Genomic DNA, 24,421 nt, shown 5'->3' with positions numbered 1-24,421 from the left:
ACACACACACACACACAAACACACACACACTTTTTCTCAATTAATCCCCCAGCAACCAATTATGAAATGATGGACATATGGCCAAGGAATAGCTCAAACAACTTATGTAAAGTGAAAATGAAGCTCAGAGAAGTAGAAACTTGTCTTTTGCCATACAGTCACAGGAAGTAGGACAGAAGCAGATACAAAGGTTTTTGTTGTTTTCATTTTTATTCTAAGTCCTATTGTTTTCCTACTACATCACAGCTATTCTCAAAAGGCTTCCTTATGTCTTTAGAGTTGGAAGACATTCACTTTGTAATTTAGAGAATGAGAGAATGACCCATGTGACAAGTTAAAAATGTAAATATAATTCCTTTGCAAACATAATTTAAGTATTGCTGCTTTGTTTCACTATGTTATGATGTATATTATGAATTGAACTTAGAATTCTGTTGTATGGATATATGAATATATACCAAGGGTATTAATTTTGCTATTCATATCTAAAAGAAAAAAATTTCGATATCCATGGGCATAAAAGAATAAACAGAAATTGAAACATCATGATTTTAACAGTACACATTTTTCTCGATGTCTTCAGGAAATACTCATTAGGTTAAGAAAAGTAGTGTCAATACAGACATGTTACACTAATTTTCTTATGCTGCTTCATAAGAATGATCTGTGTATTGAATTATAGAAAGGAACTACAACAACAGCAGCTAGGTCACTGGACCCAAGTCCAATGTTAAGGTTTAGAAAAAGAGAAATAAAGGAAAATATGTAATTAAACTTTACTGCAAGAAAAAAAAACATATTCTATTAAAAATGAATAAATCAAGTAGGAATTAATACACAAAATTAAATAAATAGTTTCATGTCATCATAGAAGGTCCAAAACATACTTTCTATGTAAACATATATTTTGTACATCACTGGCTTAAGAAAGAGAGTAGAAGACTGTAAAAAAAAAAATTACTTAAAAATTAAATATATCATTATTAAAAAACATTATTCTACCAAATAAATATAGCAATTGAAACCTGAGAACTGAAAGCATGAGGAAGAATAAAGAGGGTAGGCCAAATCTTTTGACCAGAACCAAGGATATATATCTGTTTTGATGTAATCAGACTCTCATTATTGGTTCTCTACTTTCCGAAAAAGCAACTGTTGACCTTGATCTTCCACAATCTGTGAGGTTTTACAAACCAATTGTTTTTTTCCTCCATTTGCTAGATGGTGAGTTACTTCAGTCTGATTTTGTATACTACCCGCATCAAATATTATATTTTATATATTAATATAAATATTAATATTTTATATTTTATATTCTAAGGCTGCCTCAATTTATCATACTTATGCTTGTTCTTTGGTTAATTAGATGTATGACTATATGATCTTGGTTTTCTGTTTATATCATGAACATTTCAGGAAGTGACACACCATTATGAAAGGAGCATCAGAATCAGTACTCTACCAACAACTCGTTTGTGTCTTAGGGAAAGAGATTTCATCTTGTAGTGTTACTGTTTTCTTGGCTCTGAAATTAATTTTAAAAGATTATACTCTTTCTCAATCCTGTCTGTATGTTTCCTGAGTGTATATTACCCGAGAAAATGTATTTTTTTATTACCTGAGAAATTTGTAAAAACAATCAGTGTCTGCCACAGTCAAGCTATATGAAATCAGAATGTGGGAGAATAGTGCAGTGGTATTGAGAGAAGAAATCATGGAGGATTCTGTGGATAGGGTTGATGACGAACTACTACTTTTAGAGACAGAAGCTCATTAGTTTCAGTGTCCTGCATGAGGCTAAACCAAGCCCATAAGACTTCTGACTGTCCAACAATAAACCACACTTTAGAAGATAGTGTAACTATTGATAAGAATATTGTGACATGCATAACACAACCCTGTTTTAAAAAAGCCTCGTTAAAATCTTTTTCAAAACATAATCTTTTTAAGTTTATTTATTTTGAGAGAGAGCACACAAGCAGTATAGAAACAGAGAGGGGAGAGAGAGAATCCTGAGCAGATCCCACAAAGTCAGTCCAGAGCCCAATGTGGGGCTTGAATCCTTGTACCATGAGATAATGACCTTAGCAGAAACCTAGAATCTGAAGCTTTACCAACTGAGCTAATCAGGCACCCCTAAATCAAACTCTTAAAAGTTGATGCTTACCTGCATATATCCAAAAGATATGATAATTTTGATAAATCATTGTAAAATACATGATAAAGTACATGTAAAATATAAAGGATTTTAAAACTATAACCAAATGTGGAAGTAACAATCTGTTTATATGTGGCCTTTAAATGAAGCAAAGATTACTTTGCTTTTTTTTTAAGCGAGTTTTTCAAATTGTTGTCATGACATATTATGTGAAGTAAACAAGAAACATTGAGGCCAAATCTAATGATTCTGTTTCATTGGTGCTCTTCCAGTAACTTCCAGTAAATACCTCATTTTGCCTTCTTAAATCTATTTTTTCCCATTTGATGAGAACTCTTTTAACAGTTGTCTGGAGAATATCTGCCAAATATACAAACTAACCCTAATTAATTTAGAGCCACTGTGCCTTATTTTTAATTTGGTGAAATCTATGAAAGAGTCCAGGAACCATTTAAGATATATAAAAACTCCAAAAGTTTAAAATACCAAAATAGTCTTGCTAAAGTTTCTTTAAATTAGTTAGCTGCTCCCTCTATGTATTGATTGACATAGGACCCTTTGGATCTGACTCCATATGCAGGTGATGTTAATGATGGTGATGGTCATGTGATGATGCTGATGCTGTAATGGTGATGATCAAGAAAATGAAGATGGCTCTTTCACATGGACCATGAAGGCCCTGTCACTTATAGGACAAAACATAAAAGGGATACCAGATACAACAATAGAAAATGTAATTAAACTTCACAGTCATTTTCTCTTTCTCTTTAGTGTAACTACAAGTACTCAAAACTGTATATTTGTATTTGAGAACCTAGTAATAAAGCATACTCCAAAACACGATGAAGTCAAACTTCTTTTGAAATACTCTTTGAGGGGGGCACCTGCGTGGCTCAGTCAGTTAAGCATCCGGCTTCGTCTCAGGTCATGATCTCATAATTAATGAGTTCAACCCCTGAGTCTGGCTCTGTGCTGACAGCTCAGAACCTGAAGCCTGCTTCTCTTTCTCTCTCTCTCATTCTCTCTCTCTCTCTCAAAAATAAATAAACATTTAAAAAATGAAATATTCTTTGAGGATAATTGCTGGGCATATGGAACTTCAGATATAAACTTTAGACATCAGTGAAAATTTTCTTTTATTTAAAAACCAGGAATTTTGTCCATGTAAATTTAATAGCTTTTTCCTAGCCCTAGCTTGAGCCTAAGGGCTTGGAAGAGCTGTCAGTGAAAAGTAATTGATCTGTCCTATAGAATTAAAGAAGTGTTGGGATGCCTGAGTGACTCAGTCAGTTAAGCAGCCAACTCTTGATTTCGGCTCAGGTCATGATCTCATAGTTCATGGGTGCAAGCCCCACATCAGGCTCTGTGCTCACATCATGGAGCCTGCTTCAGATACTCTGTCTACCTCTTTCTGCCTCTCTTTCTCTCTCAAAAATAAATACATGTTAAAAAAGTTTTTAGAGGGGCGCCTGGGTGGCTTAGTCGGTTGAGCGTCCGACTTTCGCTTAGGTCATGATCTCACAGTTCGTGGGTTCGAGCCCTGCGTCGGGCTCTGTGCTGACTGCCAGCTCAGAGCCTGGAGCCTGTTTCAGAGTCTGTGACTCCCTCTCTCTCTGACCCTCCCCTGCTCAACGCTGTCTCTTTCTTTCTCCTAGAAATAAATAAAAAACATTAAAAAAATAAAAAAAAGTTTTTAGAATTAAAGAAGTGAAAAATGATGTTGGAGTCAAAGGATACAAGTAACTGGGACTGATCATAAGAGAACATTCTCCCAGTCAGAAACCCCCAACCCCCAACCCTCCAACCTAAAATTAGCTGGAGGAAATATGTGGTTTGTTATTGGAGAAATTCATCTAGAGGCTTCATCTGTTGGGGCTCCTTAAAGAGATTCTTGACATAGTTGAAATGTTTTTTTAGACAACCTTCTAAGAAATGAAGGTCCCTTTCATTTCTAGAATTCCATGATAAGTGACATCCATTTCTAGGTGTTTTGAGTAACATGCTTAAGTCCATAACAATAGATACAGTGATGTAGTGTGACACTGTCTTTAGTACGTTACAATAATTTTTAGTCCTGTTTTTTAAACACTTTGTTTTTGAAAGATAGAACAGAGCTTCAGGATTTCCCTTTTTTTAGCCCCTTGGTAAGATTTCAGTATAGACAGATGACTAAGCAGAAGTTAGGCAGGGATTTGTTTTTTGTTATTACATGTGCAACTTATATGAAAATCACATCGCCAAAATCTAACTATAATTTTATTTATTGTGATATGGCTCCAGATTACAGCCAGAGAGTACAATTGATTTGGCAGAAGAAATTTATGAGATTCCAAAACATAGATGTGATATTGTGATTTATAAGAAATATAAATATATATAATACTTATATATTATAGATATTTGATCTTCCTCCATTGTTCCTGGCTCACAGCTCCCCACCCTCTTGGAATTTCCTGAGATAAGAGCAATGGGAACATATTCTGTTACAATATTTGGTCTTTTGTCCCCAGTTCCTAAAGACCCTTCAGAGCCATAAATGTGAAATGGGTGCCTTTTTATTCATAACAAACCCTTCTCTACAACTCGTTTTCTGTTAACAAGTTGACTTCTGAAAGTACCTAAGGATGAGGTTGGTTGCCAGCAGAACTGACAGTGATCAGAATGTTGGAACATTTAATCCCACCCTCTGATTTCCAGGGAGGAAAGAGGAGCTGGAGGTTGAATCAATCACCAATGGCTAATGACTTGATCAGTCATGCCTATATAATGAATCCTCCATAAAATTCTAAAAGGACAGGATTCTCAGAGCTTCTGGTATGGGAAACACGTGGAGATTTGGGAAAAGTGGCATGCCTGGAGAGGGCATGGAAGTTCAGCTTCACTTCCACGCACTTTGCCCTATGCCTTCTTTCATCTGGCTGTTCCTAGTTAATATTCTTTTATCATAAACAAGTGATCTAGAAGGTAAATTTTTTCTGAGTTCTGTAAGCCATTGCAGCAAATTAATTGAACCCAAGGAGGGATCATGGAAACCTCCAATCTGTAGCTGATCAGGCAAATGCACAGGTAACAATTTGCACTTGTGATAGGTGTCTGAAGTCAAAGAGAGAGGGAGTCTTGTAGGATTGAATCCTTAAGCTGTGGAATCTGATGATATCTTCGTGTAGATAGTACAAGAATTGAGTTGATATGTAGGACATGTGCCTGGTGTCTGAAGAATTGCTTTTTGTTGGTGTAGAGCAGTCCTCACCAAAATACACACAGTGGAATTGGGTCCAAGAATCACCCTTTTTAATAAGGTATGCACCAATATGTTGTGCAACAATATTCTCTCTGATAATGATCAGCACTCAAAGAAGCTTAATTTCAGAAGAAATGATAATAACTATTATTGAGTGAGTCAGAGGAAGTGTTTTGCAAACATTATATTATTTGCTTGTCATGACAGCTCTTTATACCCATGACCTTTGTTTGACAGAAATGGAAACTGAAACTTAGATTTGTAAGCACCTTGACCAAAGTCACATTAATGTGAATAAAAAAGCAGGAGTTTGAGCTCAGGCAGTTCTGCCCTCATCATCTGCAGCTTTCTTACCACTTTTCTTATGCCTAAGCCTACTCCATCTACCCCTGCATTCACACCTCATGTGACTCTAGCTTCCTAACATAACTGCACTGAAAATGAGGTATCACTGGCTATCAGTTACACTGTATTTTGTATGTATGATGATTATTAAATGGGTTCTCCATCCTCTTATCCTCTCAATTTTTTTACCTTTTCTTATCACCAAATTAAGATATAAAACCAACAAGCGTTAGTGCCATTGCTCATTAATACAGTTACCAACACATTAGGTGATAAGTCTGTTTCTGATCATTTAGCAACATAGAGCAATTAATTTGGTGTTTATGTGGCAAAGATAAATTAATTAAATAAAACACCATAACAATAACATAAGCCCTTGACTAAAACATGCTGTTGCAAAAAAGATTAAAATTAGTGTCAGGACTGTGGATTTTTTTAGAAGTACAATGGAAGAAACATAACCTTACATTTCCAAAATGTAGTTTATGGCCAAATATCCAAATTAATTATTTTTTTCATTCTGCTTTAAAATCCTATAGCAAGATATTGATTATATAAGTTTATAGTTAGTGTATTTTAATCTTGTTAGTGATTGTTGCAAGAATTATGTAGTATCATCATAAAAGAGAAATTAATTCTACATGACATAAACTGGTGACCAAATATTTTCAGGAAAGCTAATATATGAGGATAGGTTATTTAATTTCTCTTAATGGCTTAGAGAATGTAATAATCCCAATGAAAAATATATCCCAGGCAACTCCTGCCAGGCACCACACAACTCCTGGTGGAGGCCAAGAACCAAAGCTTCTGAGCAGAAGATCCTAGCAGCCATCTGTGGAGTGGGCCTTTGGGGTAATGCCCACATTGGGTGGTGTTAGATACCCTCATTCGGAAGGTGGTGTCTCAAAGGAGCTATTATCCCCATAGGTCTAGTCCTATGGGCTGAGCCATGTGCCCTCAAAATCTTATGTTGAAATCTTCTTCCCCAGTGCCTCAAAATGGCACTGTGTTTGAAGATAGGGCCTTTAAAGAGGTGAGGTAAAATGAAGTCATAAGGATCAACTGTGGGTATCCTTACAAGAAGAGGAACTTAGGACACAGACAATGCACAGAGGAAAGACCATGTAAAGATACAGAGGACTATAAGATGGCCATTTACAACCCAGAGACGCCTCAGAAAAGATAACCCTGCAGACACCTTTAACTTAAACTTGCAGCCTCAACAGCTGTGAGAAAAGATATTGTTGTCTTAGCCAACCATTGTGTGGGACTTTGTTATGGCGGCAATCACAAACAAATATATCTGATAGCCAGCATCCCAACAGAGGATGTGATAAACTACTAGACCCCCCACATTCAGGCAAACCCGACAGCTTGACTACTTAGTTGTAATTCTTTCTGAATTCCAACGCAGTTTAACAACCTGGATCTTTAAACCATTTTTTTTAATTTTTAAATTTTTAGAGGAGCTTTAGGTTCATAGCAAAATTTAGAGGAAGAAAAAGAGATTTCCCATATAACCCAATCCCTCACATTCTCTCTCTCATGTATCAACATCCTTCACCAGACGATTACATATCTTACAACTGAGGAACCAACATTGGCGCATCATAATCACCCAGAGTTTAGTTTACCTTAGGGTTCACTCTTGGTGCTAGTCTTTAAGAAAAAAATTAAAGAAACAATATTGTCCATTAACATATCGACATTCCCATTTTTATCTGGTTTCCAAGGAAAAAGAGCTAACAAGTTAACTGGAGGTCAAATTCTCTTACAGAAAGAGGAAAATTTTTTTGTTTATCCTTTGCTTGGATCCTAGTAGCTTCTTTTATGATAGTGCAGGGTGAGTGAGAGTAGAGATGGAGAAGATTTTACATCAGTTTCTTGTCATTTTCACTATTTTCTGAAGACACCCTTCTTGAGGGAGGGCAAGAAAAAAAGAGGAGAAAGTGTTTACTCCCAATTTTCTTGCTTGAACAATTTGTGAATAGTGGTCTCATGTACTGAAATGGGCCAGCCTTAATGAAGTACAGATTTGTTTTTTGTTTTTTGTTTTTTGTTCCACGAGGTAGAAATAAGAGAAGGAGAGGCAGAGGGAGCAGGAAGAGTGATGAGTCAGATTCTTAAAAAGTAAATGTTATGTTTAGGTTATAGACATCCATTTTGGCTGGATAATAGGGTGATTGTAGGGAAAAATTTGTGTCCAATTGTGGGGGACATTACCATAATGGTAAGGATTTTTGTTCTGTGTTAAATGAAGGTTTGTCAACAGTGTAAAACATTTCCAAAGTATGATTTCAGTGTTTACAGATTGTAAATGAGTATTTTTTTTTATTTTCCACCACTTGAGTATACCTCGTGCCCTCCAGTGTTCTGTTGTTCTAACCACAGTCTTGTAATATAATATCTTTTATTTTTATGTGCTCTTTTTATAGTCTCACTTCGTTTCTTCTGCTCTGCTTCTCTTATGCATATACTTTAAGATAAGAAAATTATGGGTGAGATAGCTCAATATAGTTGAATAATTACAGATGGTATAGAAATCAATATGAATAAATGATGGATTGACTTTTGCTTTAAAACTAGCAGCTATAAAACTATTAAATGAATTAATGTCTCATGCAACAAACTTAGAAAGGTTAAACAAGTGTGTATTCAGAATACTTATTAGATAATTACAAATGACAATAATATTTATAGCTAGTCAACTTGATAGATGGATTCTCTGAAAAATGAGTAAATAATTCAAATGCTATAAAAGAGAAGCAGGTATAAAAATGCAGTCATTTTTATGTTATTAGGAAGTCAAGTTAGATCTCTTTTTTCTTTGTTTCTTTTTTACTATTTTTGCCTGCTTCCCAACTCTATACAGCTTATTGATCATAGATTTTCTTACGTATTTTTTTTTCTTAATACCTTCCTGGTGAGTTCGTGGTATGATATCTCCACTTCTGCTCTCACCCTAGAAGTCCTGGATGATATCTCATGTGCTGTCATTTAGCAATTTCTGGATCCATGCATGCTCTAGAGGCCCCAAGATGGAATTCAATTTCTGTCTTCCCACCTTTTTTGTTTAGGAATAATCCCTAAGGCAAAGGAGGGAAGGAGGTAATATAGAGGGAGTTAATAAAGACTGAGAGTCAAGCTACACATATGGATTGAGAAATTTGCTTTTTTTCTCACAGGGAACAACTTTATATTTTTTTGCCAATTCTTAGGCAGACATACTACGTTGAAATGAATAGTTAATGAAAATTCAGTTTAAGTGTGTCATAATATGTATCAAATAATTGAGTAATGCTGAATAAAAGAAAATCATATTGGGACATTTAAATTTTTTTCTTTTGATAATATACAGAAACTACTCTTAGATAGATGAAATAATGTAAATATTAAAACTGGCACTGACTTACTAGCTTTGGGGCTCTTGGCTCCAAGCCTTGATTTCCTCATCTGTAATGAGAAAAGCAGGATTTCACCTGCAAAATCATTATAAGGATTAAAGATAATAGTTGAGTGGTGCCTGACAAATGCATTATAAGCATTAAATAAATAACCCCTTTTGGAGGAGCCTTATAAGAATTTGTCTGGATATTATACATAAATATTTTAGCCTCCGAAATACACAGCTATTTCTGTATCTCCACTTGCACACAGGCAGCACATTATTTTGAACAGGATGAGAATATTTACTGTCTTACTTCATTGATTGACACATTTGATTTCTGTTCGCTTACTTTGTCTACTAGCTCCAATGAGTACAGAAAGAGTACAAATAGATATAATTTTATATTCTCAAGTAGACACAAATATTTTTATGTTCACTTAATCCTTAAACTGATAGTAAACGTGTGTGTGTGTGTGTGTATGTGTGTGTATAGATACTACTAAGTAGGCTGCATATGAATCATTTAGAAATGTTTCTATTCCATCAAATCACTTTCATAATTCGTTTGAGATACCTTCAGAGTAGCCATTTGAAATCAGTGTAAATATGTCATTAAATGATACAAATTACTACATTAGTACTAAAAGGAACTTAATGCTGGAAAAAAAAAACAGATTTCTTTTAAGGTATTAGTTGGTATAAAGGAAAGTGAATGAGCCTTGGATCTAAAGACTTAACCTGGCACTGTGATTTATGAACTTTCTGGCATGTGACTCTGCACCTTGGTTTCCTCATCTATAATGCGAAAAGCAGGATTTACAAAATTGTTATAAGGATCAAAGATAATAGTGTTTGGAATAGTGCCTGACAAATGCATCACAAGCATTAAATAATTGCTGGCTCTTTGAGTTCTGTTTTCTTTGAATGTATCCAAGGAACCACTGCATCACATCGACTCAGAAGTCTTTCAGCTGGGAAGGCTTTACATACCATGTCTTATAAAGTAGTCTGGTTAAAGAGGGATGTGAGCTGCTTCTGGCAGTAACTTGTGCAGGTTCAGGCAGAGTGTAATCTTCCTCAGATATGTAAGTCTGTTTTAATTCATCCACAGATGACTAATAAATATTAACAAAATGTATTGTTTGAATAGTTCCCAACTGCAAATTACCCAGGATGATAAACCAACAGGGTTGGTTGTATAGACAGTATGTTCTATTTCCTAAAAGACTATCTACTCAGTAGACTAGATCAACCAATTTCTCAGTGAGAAAATTAAGACAGAGAAAGTTTCCTAAAATATGCTATCTGTGGGTCTGTATAAATATATTTTTGAAAAATGCTTTTATTTTAGATATCAAATATTGTGTTGTGAAAGTATAAATTTGTACTTCATATTTTCACAAAAATATATTCATCATTAGTGTGTCATATTATAAGGCCTAATCATATTCTTAGGCCTCTTCTTATTCTTCTATGAATTTCTCTTTTTTTAAGTTCATTTATTTATTTTGAGAGAGAGAGAGTACCTGTGCATAAGTGAGGGAGGGGCAGAGAGTGGGGGTGGGGGAGAGAGAGAGAGAGAGAGAGGGAATCCCAAGCAGGCTCTGCACTGTCAGTGTGGAGCCCAATGCAGGGCTTGAACCCACAACCCTCAAGATCATGACCTGAAACAAAACAAACTCATTCATTCAACTGACCGACCACTCAGGCACCTCTCTATGAATTTCTATAAGTGGATTAATCAGGACTATTTGTAATTCAAAGAAAATATCCTCAGGGCCTTTGGGAAGTGGATATATAGTTTACCTAAGTATTCACACTAAATGCTTGGTCCCTTGGGGCACCTGGGTGGCTCAGTAGGTTAAGCATCAGACTCTTGATTGCAGCTCATGCCATGATCTCATGGTTCATGAGATGGAGCCTTGCTTTGAGCCCCACATTCAAGCCCCACATTGGGCTTGGTATGGACAGTGCACAGCTTGCTCAGGATTCTGTCTCTCCTTGCTCTCTCTGCCCTTTCCTCTTCTCTCTCTCTCAAAGTAAGTAGATAAACATTTAGGGGTGCCTGGGTGGCTCAGTCAGTTAAGCATCTGACTTTGGCTCAGGTCATGACCGCACAGCTCATTAGTTAGACCCCACATCTGGCACTGTGCAGAAATCTCAGAGCCTGGAGCCTGTTTCAGATCTCTGTGTATGTCTCTCTCTCCCCTTCCTCAACTCATACTCTGTCACTTGCTCTCTCAAAAATAAATAAACACTAAAATTAAAAAAAATATTTAAAAAAATAAAAGGCTTGTCCTTTTTATTGATTCTCATTGATAGATGGCAATCAGATTTGCTGTAAAACTTAGACCTTTAAGATCTAATATCCATTTATACACATTTGTTTGACTTTGTTTTGTGAAAACCAAAATGCCTATATCAAGATATTCTAAATACCCTTTTTGTTCAATCAATAAATATTGCCAAACAAAACTGGGCCAGCTTTATAAAGTCCCAGGCATGCTTTTCTATTTTGTCCACCTTCCCCCAACCCAACAAGACAACAGTAATGAGTAATAGTAGAGTCCCATGGTATCCTGTTTGTCTTTTTCACAATCACTCCTAAGGTATTAGTTGTGGGGATAGAGATGACCATAGGGAAAGATGCTGAGAGGAAATGGAGTAAATTTAGCTGTCAGAACCTATCAGTGAGCCGCTCTTTGGCATGACTACCTCAAACAGGTTAAATAATATGTAGCCTATTATTCATAGAGCAGGAGTCCAAATGGCAGGTGGGTTTCAGGAGTGGCGATCATTTCCTTCTTCTGTGGTCAACAGCATTGACCGGATTCTATTTCCCTCATTGCCACAAGATGACTTCTGAGACCCTTAGAGTGGTTAGAGCCCTTGATTAAATCCCATGGTAGTATTAGACTGACCATTCCTCTCACTTAATAAGGATAAGTAAATATCTTTGAAAGACAATACTTAGTGAATCTCTCATGCTTTGGCATATTTTCTTTAAAAATGCAGTAAGTTGTTTTGCTGTTGTTCAAGATTATTTTTCAGTTTTGTTTGTATATTCTTGTACAACAGAGACTGTGTCTCTCTCTGAGCAAGGGTGATTTGTCTTCTGATCAGGGTAACAAAGAATATTTTCCACGAGGGCAAAGATGGTTCAAGATTGCTAGTGGTTCCTTTAATGAGATTAGAGATTTCCTAAAATTAGCGTTTCTCAGCTGAGACACAGACCTGCTGTGTGTGCAGCATTCAGCTGAGCCCACTTCCACATCTCCCTTGTGGAATATATGGCACCAGAGGAACAGATAGGAATATGAAGTTTATGCTGTCTGCTGTGTCCTGAGTAATCATTCCTTTGTCTCTAAGCTAGTGGTCTCATGTCTTCTGGCATCATTGGAAAAATCTGTGGCAGGCAAACTTTTTATTTTTAAGTAGAATAAAATCTCAGATCTCTCACAATTCTTCAGTTTCTAAACACATTCTAACATGCTTCTTCTACCATAAAGTTAGATAAAGTTGGGTTGTGTATTGTTCCCAAACCAATTGCCAGCAATGTAAATGGACTACAATTAGAAGAAGCAATCCCATGCCTTGAGCTGAGGCCAGTTCTCAGATGATACTTCTGTTACTCAATCAATAGAAGAATTGAATAGAGTTTGGAGACTCAAGTATTAGGAAAGAGTTTCACACTCAAATAATGATGGCATCTAGGAAGATTTTATATGAGAAAAACATTGACAGTTAAGGCTTTTTTACTGTAACAGTAATATGGCTGGCAGGACAAAACCCTGTGTATTTTAAGCCAAAATTGGTGATATCCCTTTTAAGGAAATATCTGATTACTGTACCCTAACCCTCAATCATGCTATTTTAATATCTGCAACACATATCAAATGTGTGTATCTCATTTTGTTCAGTTAATATCCTAAGAGTCTTTAAATGAAAATTTTTCCAGTCATCAAAGAAATAGCAACATTCTTCCCAATTCTCTAAATTGGCAACAGATAATATCTCCTCTTTTTGATAGAGCAGTTTTATAACTGTATATATAGTAATGCCTAAGTATAAGTTCAGATTATTAGGTTTTATGTTATTTTAGTAAATCTGAAAAATGTCCACTTAATAAATGAATTTCACAATTTTAGTAAAGTAACTGTTAAATTATATCCTCCCCCATTTATTTTTTTCACTGCCAACAGACTTTAGTTTAGCCCCAAAGGATTTTCCTGAGTGTATTGAAAATTAATATTGCACTTGATACACAATTTTAGTACTTGCGTAAAATAATATAATGTAGAAAACCGTTAACATGTTACCACAGAATTACAAAAATATCTCAACTGATTAGCATCCCTAATGCTCAGGAGTACATGGCAAACATTAAAATTTCCCAGAAAGAGAAAAGGATTCTGTATGAATCTTTGATAAGATTAAATGGAGATAATTTGTTTATCTTCTATTATTTTTTGAATAGTGTAAGATGGTGTAAGTGAAGGGCTATTATCTTAGAGAAGTAAAATTACTGACTGATACAAAGGCAAGAGCAGAAGATCTTGAAAATTTTTGTAATAATTAGAAATTAGCACACTTCTCCAAAAAATATATCGAAAGATTCTCAATATCATTAGTCACTAGGGAAAAGCAAATCAAAATCATAGGAAGTGACACTTCACAACCACAAGGATAGGTACAGTTTTTTTAAATAAAAAATAGCAAGTGTTAACAAGGATGTAGAGAAATGGAACTCTTGCACATTGTTGTTGGGAATGTAATATACTTCAGTCACTGTAGAAGACAGTTCAGCTGTTCCCCAAGAAGTAAAACTTAGAATTATCATATGGCCCAGCAATTTGACTCCTGAGTGTATATCCAAAAGAGTTGAAAACGAGCACTCAAAGGAATACATATACACCCATGTTCATAGCAGCATTAGTTACAATAACCCCAAAATGGAGTCAGTCTGACTAGCCATCATCAGATGAATGCATGAACAAATTGTGATATATGTATGTAATGAATATTATTCTTCACAAAAGAAATGAGGTGCTGATATATACTATGATGTGGATAAACCTCTAGCACATTATGCTACGTGAAGGAAGCCAAATACAAAAGCTCACATAATATGATTCCAATTATATGAAATATTCAGTATAGGTAAATCCACAGAAACAGAATACAGATTGGTGGTTGGAGGGGGTGGTAGTAGGAATGGAGATTATGTTCTTAATGGGTATAGGGTTCCTTTTGGGGTGATGAAAATGTTTCAGAACTAGATTACGGTGGTTGTATAACGCTGCAAATGCACTAAAGTCCATTGAATTGCTTACTTTAAAATGGTTATTTTTATGCTATATAAAAGAAATCTCAAAAGCGATTAAAAGTTTGACAATTGTTTAAAAAATTGGTACATTACCACCAAGTAGAATATTAATTAAATACATATCTAATTTATTAATTTATAATCTCTTTTAACATATAATATTTTTCTCAGTCAAATACAGCTGGAGGTTGTGCCTTCTATCATGTAAAACACTTAGGCACTGATTCCAAAACTGTACTATAGTTTTAATTTATAATCATTTAACAAAAAATAAAATATTTATGTTATTTTATATTCCTGTGTTCATATAGAACACAGGAAAAAAACACTAAAGAACACTAAAGAAAAAGAATCCAATGTGAAACATAAGATTTCAGTGTCTTTTAGGATAAATGCTTAATTGTTAGAAGCAGTACTTTGGAGTGACTGTTTTTTTAAATCTGAGTGATAGAACATACATTTCAAAATTATACTGGAACTGCATCCACCAGACTCAGTTTTTTTCCACTGAAGAATTATTGCTTAAAATGAGCTTTTTACAAAAATTAAATATTTAATTATCCAACATCTCTTTAGAGAAAGGTAATCAAAAGGACTCAAATTCATTTGTCTTGGTGACAGATTTTTCAATACACACCAATTATATTTGAAATGATTTCAGTTCCTGATTTAAGGCCATGCAGAGCAGTGTCTCATGAGAAATTCTGCTCCTTGACAAGCAAGTTGCTATCAAAGGTTTGCAGAGTCTGTCCCCCTTAATCTTCACAGTGACAATTTCAAATGAAGAAAATAACCTTTATCTGTCTTGTTCAGGCAAATTTAGGGACCAGGAGTTCACTTTTGACATATTCATGGAGGATAATGGATATCACTGATGGCCTTTGATAATTATGTGGCATTAATATAAATGATGAATTATTAAATACCTTTATGCTATTTATTTAACTCAGATGATAAATCTCATTTTTAAAATGCTCTTTGGAGTTTTAAAAATTATGTTTGTTCTGTTTTGCTTACTTATATTCATCGAATGTTTTCAATATTAAGTTTATGTTTTTATTATCACCAAGGTAAGATAGTGAAACTACTTTTCCTTCACTGCTATTCTTTAGAACACATTCTTTGATTCCATATTTTCTTCCTCATATACAAAGTCATTATAGAGATGGGCTGCTTGCTTGGGTCAGTTCATCCTTCAGAACATAAAGCTTCTGCATGATGAGTGATATACATTCTGGTTTCTGAGACTAAAGTCATATTGATACACCATAAATCACTGAGCATTCATTAAAGAAGTATTTGCATGCACCTGCTGTGTGTAAAGAATTGCAAAAATAAAGAAGTAAAGCATATAATATTCCAAAACCCATGAAACATAAAGCCTAATATTCACATATTGTTTCATGATTACCAAGAGAAGACAAAATTTTCCTAATGCCTTCCAAAATAAAATAAGGGAAGTGTCACAAATGGCAAGCTCATTATATTTGTCCATTCTGCACAGAAATTTCCGCCATGAAAAGCATCTATCTTCATGTTTGATCATTTATTATTTTCAGTGAGTATATGTCAACTACCAGGCCACAAGTACAGTCCTCAGGAATGGGGATAGAGTAGAGGATAAAAGAGATGAGACCCTCCTGGAGCTTGAGGAGGAATGAGAAAGACATTGGATACAATTTGCACTGAATAATGCTAATAGATATAGAAGATGCTTGAAGTGACCTGAAGGCAAATTATAGGGTTGATAGGCTAGTGTCCTAGGAGTCCTAATTTAGATTATAAAATTTGGGAGGTCCCCTCTGAGCAAACAGAAGCTAATCAGATACCTGAAGGGTAAATAGGATTCAGGTGGAGAACAGTGGGTAAGCATTCCTGGCAGATTGAAAAAGCTCTGATGAGGGGAAGATTGCCACCAGGAGATCCTGTCGAGGAAATGATAGAAAACAACATTGCTGGAGTGCAGGGAGAAACAATTGCGCATTTGGTGCATGGGAACTTATAGCTAGAAGGTTCCATGCTTTTGAAAGGCACGTTTTATTCTTTATAGGTCTGACCTTAAATCCCAGCAAATGTTTGACATAAATGTACAGATTTGAGTTGGCAATATTAATACCAAATCCACACTTCATATTCCTCCTTGTTCGCCATGACTGTAAGAGGGCTGAGGGCTTACTTATTTGAAAATAATTTATAATCTTGGAAAAAATCAATTATACATTCCACTTTATGAGAGATTACAGTATGTTAAGTTTTAAACTTTTATGTATGCTTTATTTTTAAAAATTTTAGGTTTATTTATTTTGAGAGAGAGAGAACAAGCAGGGGAGGGGCAGAGAGATAGGGAAAGAGAGACTCCTGAGCAGACTCCGCACTGTCATCACAGAACCTGATGGGGGGCTTCCATACCACAAACTGTGAGATCATGACATGAGGCCAAAATTAAGAGTTAGACGCTTAACCGACTGAGCCACCCAGATGCCCCCAAGCTTTTACGTATACTTTAGAAATAGGGGAAAGAACACTGTGCACAGGAAACATTCCTGAACTAAATTTAAATCATAGATCAGCAACAATTACTTAAAATTTCTGTACTATTCCATTAAAATCTAGAGAATAATAAGCACCAATTGTACCATGTAATAGATAACAAAAGAGTATATAGACCCTATAGCAAACCAGGAAGCATAGTGGATATAAGGGGCCAATTGCTTGTATTATTAAGTCCGTTTTGGATCTCAGAAACCCAGGTTTCTTGGTTTCTAGTTCTGTAACAAATGGAGGAGTTTCAGATCAGCGAAGTATTCCCTATTCTTAGAAATAAATGGTGATTATAAGCAGAGATGGGTTACCTTCATTCTTCAAGGATACTGAAAAGTTAAAATGCTAAGATGCAAAATATTTAAAAAAGAATACATGCTGAAAGCTTTGTAGACTGATTTATTATTTTTAAATGGTTTCATTAGTCACAGACATGAACATATTATTAACACTTGAATAAACTTGCCCTTTTAAAATGGAGAAAGGAATTAAATTCAAAAGAATTTATTATATAAAACAAAAAATTTCCTTTTAGTAAAGTTATTTTTATTCATCTAAAGATTATCTGCAGTTTGTCTGTTTCCTAATTTGGAATTCAGATAATTCAATGATAATAATAATAATACTTCTACTCACTAAATTGAAGCAGATGGAAATAGAAAACCTAAGCTGCTATTCAGCATATAATCACTATGCAGATATTCCAACAGCTTGCATGATTTTTCAAACTATTATCTCAAGAGCAACAAACCATTATATTGAAAAGTTGAGAAAGACACCACAGTAAAAAGATGTTATGCATATAGAGTTTGAGACCATTTGTACTCAATTCAACAGTGATTAAAATAAATCCACTATTTTTTAGAGGATACAAGTAAGAAAAGGGAGGCTTAGAAATTATGTTTGGCAACAATTCCCAAACAAGAGTGGTGTGTGTGTGTGTGTGTGTGTGTGTGTGTGTGTGTGTGTGTTGTGTACCGTGTACTCTGTGGCCTCCTTCTCTTCGTTTGAGCATGGTGAATCTCACCTATCTTAAAAAGTCTCAAGTCCATATTTCTCCTTTCTAGCTTCCTTTCTGTATCTTCACTATTACAGCCACATACTTTGTTTAAAAAAAGAGTTATACTGGCACTTTCAACTCCACACCTATTTTAACCTGTGGTACCTATTGCAATCCATCTGTTAATTTATTTAAGAAATATGAATTGAGGCAACATAATTTGATGTGTGCTAAAGATTCAGTGGTAAGTAAAGTCAAATATGGTGCTTGTCCCCATGAAAATCAGTCTGTGGGGATAGTGAATACCCAATGTATATTACAAGGGACAGAGTAAATGTTTCCAACTATAATTGGTAATCGACCACTCGGGAATTTAAGAGATTTCATCAATGAGTTTTTCTTTGTTATTCTTCATTTTGGATTTGCTTCAGGCTCCCTGGTAAGTCATCCAACCACATCCTTGAAGTGGGATTCACTGTACTGCTTCACACATTCTAAATTGTTTTTTTTCTAATGGACCCCATGCTCCTTTTGGAGCTGGTGCTAAAAATTGTAACTTAATTTACTTCCAGGCAATGGAGTAAAGTAGCATATATTATAATATGAAGTTACACTTACCATGTACCTTCAATTAAATTATTTCAAAATAGCAGAGCTTTTTTATACCTGATTATAGGTAGAGATTTCATACTAAATGGAAGACTGCTTCTCATTTTTTAAGTTGAAGAAAGGAGTAAACATTCTGAACCAGAAGCATACAAAATCTTAACTTATTTTAATATAACAAATTTTTTGAGCCTTGAAATATTTCTTTAGTCAAAGTAATGCCAAAATATCATCAGAAAACATACTCCATAGTTGAGTAGCTAAATGAAAAAGAAGTCATATTAGCTAACATTTGTTGAAGCTTATCATGGGCTAAATATAGTTCTAAGAATTCCACAGAGTTACATACAAAATTATAACATCAAAAATCCTATTATATAGTAAGGAACCTAAAGACAATCAGTCACCTGGCCCATAGTTACACAGTTAATGAGTTGGCAAGCTGAGATTCAGATCCAAACCACTTAAGTAAAAAAATCTTTTCTGAAATTCTAATTGCTAGACACTTTTACATAGACTACTGTACACATAGCACAATAAAACAAATAAATGACTTATAAAATTATACTAAGGTAGCAAACCTGGTTTAAAGGTCTGTTGCCCTAGCATACTCTCCTTTTCTACTTAGTGATAATTGAATTCCTATTGGCTCAGGTTTTTATGTGGCAAAATCAACTTCATCATCTATGAGGTAACATGAACATATAAGAGCCTGTCTTTAAAGCCATGTTTTAATTAGATGTACATACAAATAGTGTTTGTAAGCTAGAGGTAATGAAATTATACAAGGAGAAGGTAAGTGGTCTTTACAACCTTAACTTTGGGCAGTGTGTCTAAGAAGGATTCTAAGAATCCTTTAATGTTTTACATTGCCATTAGTACAAATCCTAACTTGACAGATATGTTATCATTCTCAATTGAATATAAATAAATTAAATTCAAAAAACTAAATTTCTTCCCTAGTCTTGGATTCACAAATAGCAAATTTCTCATGTGTTCAAAAGATAGATCAGTCTCCATTTGTGCATGAAAGAGAGACCATATGTTGATATGCAGATAATTTGTAGACATGAAATGAAAAAGAAAAAGAAACAATCAATACTTAAAATGCCTGAAATGTATGTCATCTCCCTTTCTTTACTCCGTATGTCTCTCATTCTGTGGAACATAATTTACAGATGCCTCATGGACATTTCATTTGGAGAGCCATGAAACTTAAACTTATTTTAAACTGAAGTCAGTGTTTTTCCTTTTCTCAAGCCCTTTCTTCCTCCGTTCCCTAAATTAGTAATTTTCATTACACTCTATTCAGGTTCTCAAACTAAACAACCTTAGGGCCAAACTTGATACCATTTTTATGGTAACTCTTCACTTATCTCCTTTTCAGTTATGACACCAACATTATCTCTTACCTGTATTACTCAATAGCCCTTATAAATGATTTGTCACTAGTCTTATTGTAGGATGGTAATAATACTTGCTATTACATATAAACCCTATAATCTTCAGGCTTTAAAAAATCAGTGGTTTGTTTTTAGCTCATCTAAAGTGCAGTTTGCTCATGTAAAGTCCAGTGAGAATGGCAGTGTCTATGTCCTTTGCCTAATGACTCATGTAGTAACTGAAGATATGAAATGCATCTTTGAAGCATTTTCGAAGGTTGCCCTGGACACTGACCTAAAGCAAGCAGATTGGGGAAGAAGAAATACTAGAGATATATAGGAAGTGTGGAGATGTAGTTCTTAACTGCACAGTACTTTTTAACAGAAACTCTACACTTTGAGCATAAAGGCTTGGAAGCTAACCATCTCTGCCATATATGTTTTCTCCATCTATTGTCAGTTTTACAGTTAGTGACTTTTCTAATATGTAAATCGATGCCAATTCTCTGCATAAAGATCTTGTGTCATCCCATTACCCTCACACACACACACAAAAATAGAACTTCTAATACATATAATTCATTATCTGGCAAGAAAATTTTGAGAGTGAAAAGGGTGCTATTAAGTAATTGTTTGGGGACAAAAGGTGATATTCACATTATGTTAGGCTTGTTCTGGGAATACCAAACCAATATATGGTCATCCTTATAAGATGCTTTAAAATCCACTACCTACTTCCCTTTTGAAGCATCATATCCAAACCATTCTGTACTAATTTAATATGTGTACTCACTATACTGCACTGTTTTAATTCTCAAAAAGTATTGTTCTTTTTCTTACCCTGGAGCTTCACACTACTTCTTTTTCCCCTTTCTGTAACCACCTCATCATCTTCCAGGTCCTTAGGTACCACTTCTTATGGGACATCTCTGTTTTTGTTTTTGTTTTGGTTTTTGCATTTTTTCAACTGAAGGCACTCTATGCTATTTTGGTTCGTTATAACGTCAAATGAACTGTGTTATAACCAGTAGTTTATTTATATCCACATCAACCCCCACATTGGAATGCTTGGGAGCAGAGTATAATAGTCACCATTTTATTCTTGGCTCCTGGAAAAGGAACTAGCATAGAATAAACATTTGATAAATATATGTTGAGTAAATGAACAAACCTGTCTTTACTGGACATGTCTATTTCTGCAGTATCATTTGCTTCTTCAGTATCAGATGGGCAAAATAAGAACTGGATCTCCATAATAGGATGTTTATAGGAACTCATGGATTATAATACAATATACAAAAAATGCTCAATGTATTACTTGGCAGAAAGGCAGTCTCACNTTTTTTTTTTTTTTTTTTTTTTTCTGATTGCTTTCAGCCAAAAATATTTTCTCTCAGATTTTTGTGCCCTTATATTGGATAATTCACTCATCTTTTCACTTATCTAATTAATTGAGAAGAATTCTATCTCCTCCAATAAGTAATACACCCTTGATAACAAGGTCATGTCTTATTCTTATTATGGCTATCTAGTGAATGGTACAACACGGGCACCAAGAAGAACATCTATAGAATATCTTATGATTAATGAAAAGTATAAACTGAAAAAATATAGTTTAGGTTTCTCTATTGCAAGAGACTTGATAGTGACTTAAAAACCACACAAAACTCTTGGTAAATAGGTCATATTTACATTAAAAGAAAGACTATATTTTGTTTGTTTGCTTTCTTGTTTAAATAGTAGGAGAGTCCTGAAGCATTCCAAAATAAAACAGAATTTTTAGACTGTGTTGGAAAGACTATTCCTTCAATTTGTAACGCAACCAGCCATATGCCTCCAAATGGTTTCCTCGTCCAATAGTTCAGATGATAGTTGATGTTTAGGAATTTCAAAAGACCTCAAAAATCATCAGTCTAACCCTTCTCATTTTACATTTGAGGAATCAAAAATCCAAAGAAGTTTAAAAAACTTTGAAATTCGAACAGTAAAGGATTTGGGGAAATATAATCACTAGTTATTTATCCAAAGAGTTAATGTCTTCAAAAGTATCAGTAATTTAGATGAAACTGTCAATTCAATATATTCTAGATGCAGTAGAGGCTTAATTGAATGTCTGCTTGAATTACATTCAATTATATTGATGTTTCACTAATACGTGTTGCAATGAGCATAACAAAATCTCTCCCAAACTTGAACTTTTTTCCCATGTTGTTAAAAGACACCAGTTTAATTATCTTTAATTTAAAGTTAGACTTTAGAACTACCACTCATGACTGCACATTGATTTTACTTGCATTTAGGAAATCCGAATACCTTGAATTGTTGATATATATTTATAAATCATGAATGATGCTTTTTTTAACATGTGAAACTATTTACATGGTTGCAAATGTCAACAATATGAGGAAAAAATTGTAGAATTGAACTAACAAATGATACTAGAGAATGTTTTACAGTTGCCTGCATAATCCAGTGTGCCCTTCATAATCTAATGCCATTTGAAATTGTGCACTGATGCAGATGGTAACATAGTGAGTTTTGGCATTAGTTACTTAGAATAGAAGTTTATCATGCTTCATTGTATTTCAGAGCATTATATCTCAATAGACACATAAATACAAAAATAAATGCATGATAACATCGGACTAATTTACCATTTTGTTTTGCCAGGCTATCATAATATTAGAAGTGATTGTTCTTAAATGTTTTCTTTTGGTAGAGGGGAATGTCATCAATGGTAACATCACAAGTGTTACTGAGTGGTAAACTTTAAAGTACATTCCTAATTGATCATCTGGTGATTGTAATACTGAATTCAGAGTTATGTTAAATAAGGTATTACATATAAAAGGCTTAACACAATGCTGGATATATAGTGTACACTCATGAAATGGTGATTACTTTTCTATTTACCGATGGAAAGCAAGCTTTGTTGATGTTAGTCAATAACATAGTTTATGAAAGAGAAGTTGAAAAGTATCTGTTTTAAGTTTCATAACATTATTTCCCCAAAAAGATTTTATATGTATATACTGTGTTCAATTACTGAGAATAAGGGGAAAAAAGAATTTTTTTTTTAAATCGGATCAACAAAACTGTCCCTTAACTCTTTACTTTCTTTTTAAAAACTTATTGAGAATAATGGGCTGGGTTTTGTAAAAATCTCCGCTGAAATTCTTGTTATTAAATAAGCATACATAAACTGTGTTATATATTCAGCTAGTTGAAAATGTTTTTGTAGTGTTACCCTAGTTGCTGCCAAGGTTAAAAGACAAAATACCTGTTTTGGAATTTGCAGACTAGCTGAAACAATAAAATAATGCACATGTAATGACATTAACTATAAAAGAAAATAATCACATTAATTGATCTAATCGGATTGTCAATTATCAAAAGGCAATGGTGATGTGTCACTATTTCAGGCTAGTTTTTTTTTACTGTAGCCCCCACTTTATTGCAAATGCAGAGGGGTGTGACCAATTTTCACTTGGTACCAAATGAATCTAGGCTTAAAGATAGCACCAAGAAAGTAGTGGGAAAAGTTATAGAAGTAATGGGGCCAGATACGCTCTGTGGTGCCTTGCCACTCTTTAGAATTTAAAAAGCAGAGAAACTATCATGTGGGAGAATACCTTAATTTAGTTAGAGCCGTGAGGTAAAGAGCAAGGCATTAGTGAGAAAGAAGATCTCTTATGTAATGTAAATATCTTGCTTACTTAATTAAAGCTTTCAAGCTTTTTATACTTACAATTCCTCAAAGCATCATTGGCAACTAGACTGATGGTTAAAAATTTGCTAGAGTCTTGTAATTGTATGGACATTGCTGAGTCTGCAGATAAGAGCAGTTTAATTGAGGTTGCACTCTGAGATTAAGACGAATAATTTCTAATGGAAAAAGCCAGAAATTAGTGTAGTGAGTATTAAATGTCTTGAATTATATTTGTTATTAAGTAAGTGAGTAAGTAAATAAATAAAGGAATGGGAGGTTGCAATATTTTAATACATCTACTATCTCAATACTTTTGAAATAATAATATTAGTATTGAAATAATAATTTCATATATTTTTAATATCCAGTTATACATAGGTAGGTACATATATAGACTTAAATATAGATATTATAACATGAAGGTGATAGATAATATTATTTTTGGAAGAAAGATTTAAAAATAGCCTAATGTGGGAGATTATCTCTAAAATGTTATCTAACGTACTTAGAAGTCGATGTGGTCTGTTATTACCATCTAGTGGCAGTGTCTTTGAACTGCAAACACTCGGTGCCAATGTAGAATCTAAGGGGGCTTACTAGGCCGGTTCAACCCATTTTCTTGATGCATATGTTAGAAATATTATTATATAACATCAACCATACACACATTAACTTGTAAAAACATTTTCATAAAATGAAACTGATTTGAATAAGACCAATTA

The 24,421-nt window shown here is 34.3% G+C and overlaps 1 protein-coding gene and 1 long non-coding RNA gene across 2 annotated transcripts in view; one reads left to right on the top strand and one right to left on the bottom strand.

The window, feature by feature from the left end:
• Positions 1 to 24,421, top strand: part of GALNTL6 (polypeptide N-acetylgalactosaminyltransferase like 6) — a 1,147,170-nt gene that overhangs the window by 346,487 nt on the left and 776,262 nt on the right. The gene's annotated exons all lie outside the window — the stretch shown is intronic.
• Positions 1 to 24,421, bottom strand: part of LOC144244386 (uncharacterized) — a 52,200-nt gene that overhangs the window by 20,018 nt on the left and 7,761 nt on the right. The window contains exon 3 of the long non-coding RNA XR_013338931.1: positions 23,739 to 23,875. This is a non-coding gene — a long non-coding RNA (uncharacterized LOC144244386). The remainder of the gene's footprint in view (positions 1 to 23,738; positions 23,876 to 24,421) is intronic.

The sequence above is a fragment of the Crocuta crocuta genome, unplaced genomic scaffold (assembly GCF_008692635.1).
Source record: "Crocuta crocuta isolate KB4526 unplaced genomic scaffold, BGI_CrCroc_1.0 scaffold158, whole genome shotgun sequence".
Taxonomy (NCBI): domain Eukaryota; kingdom Metazoa; phylum Chordata; class Mammalia; order Carnivora; family Hyaenidae; genus Crocuta; species Crocuta crocuta.
The sequence above is the reverse complement of the archived record's forward strand: the minus strand, read 5'-3'. Positions and strand labels throughout refer to the sequence as shown.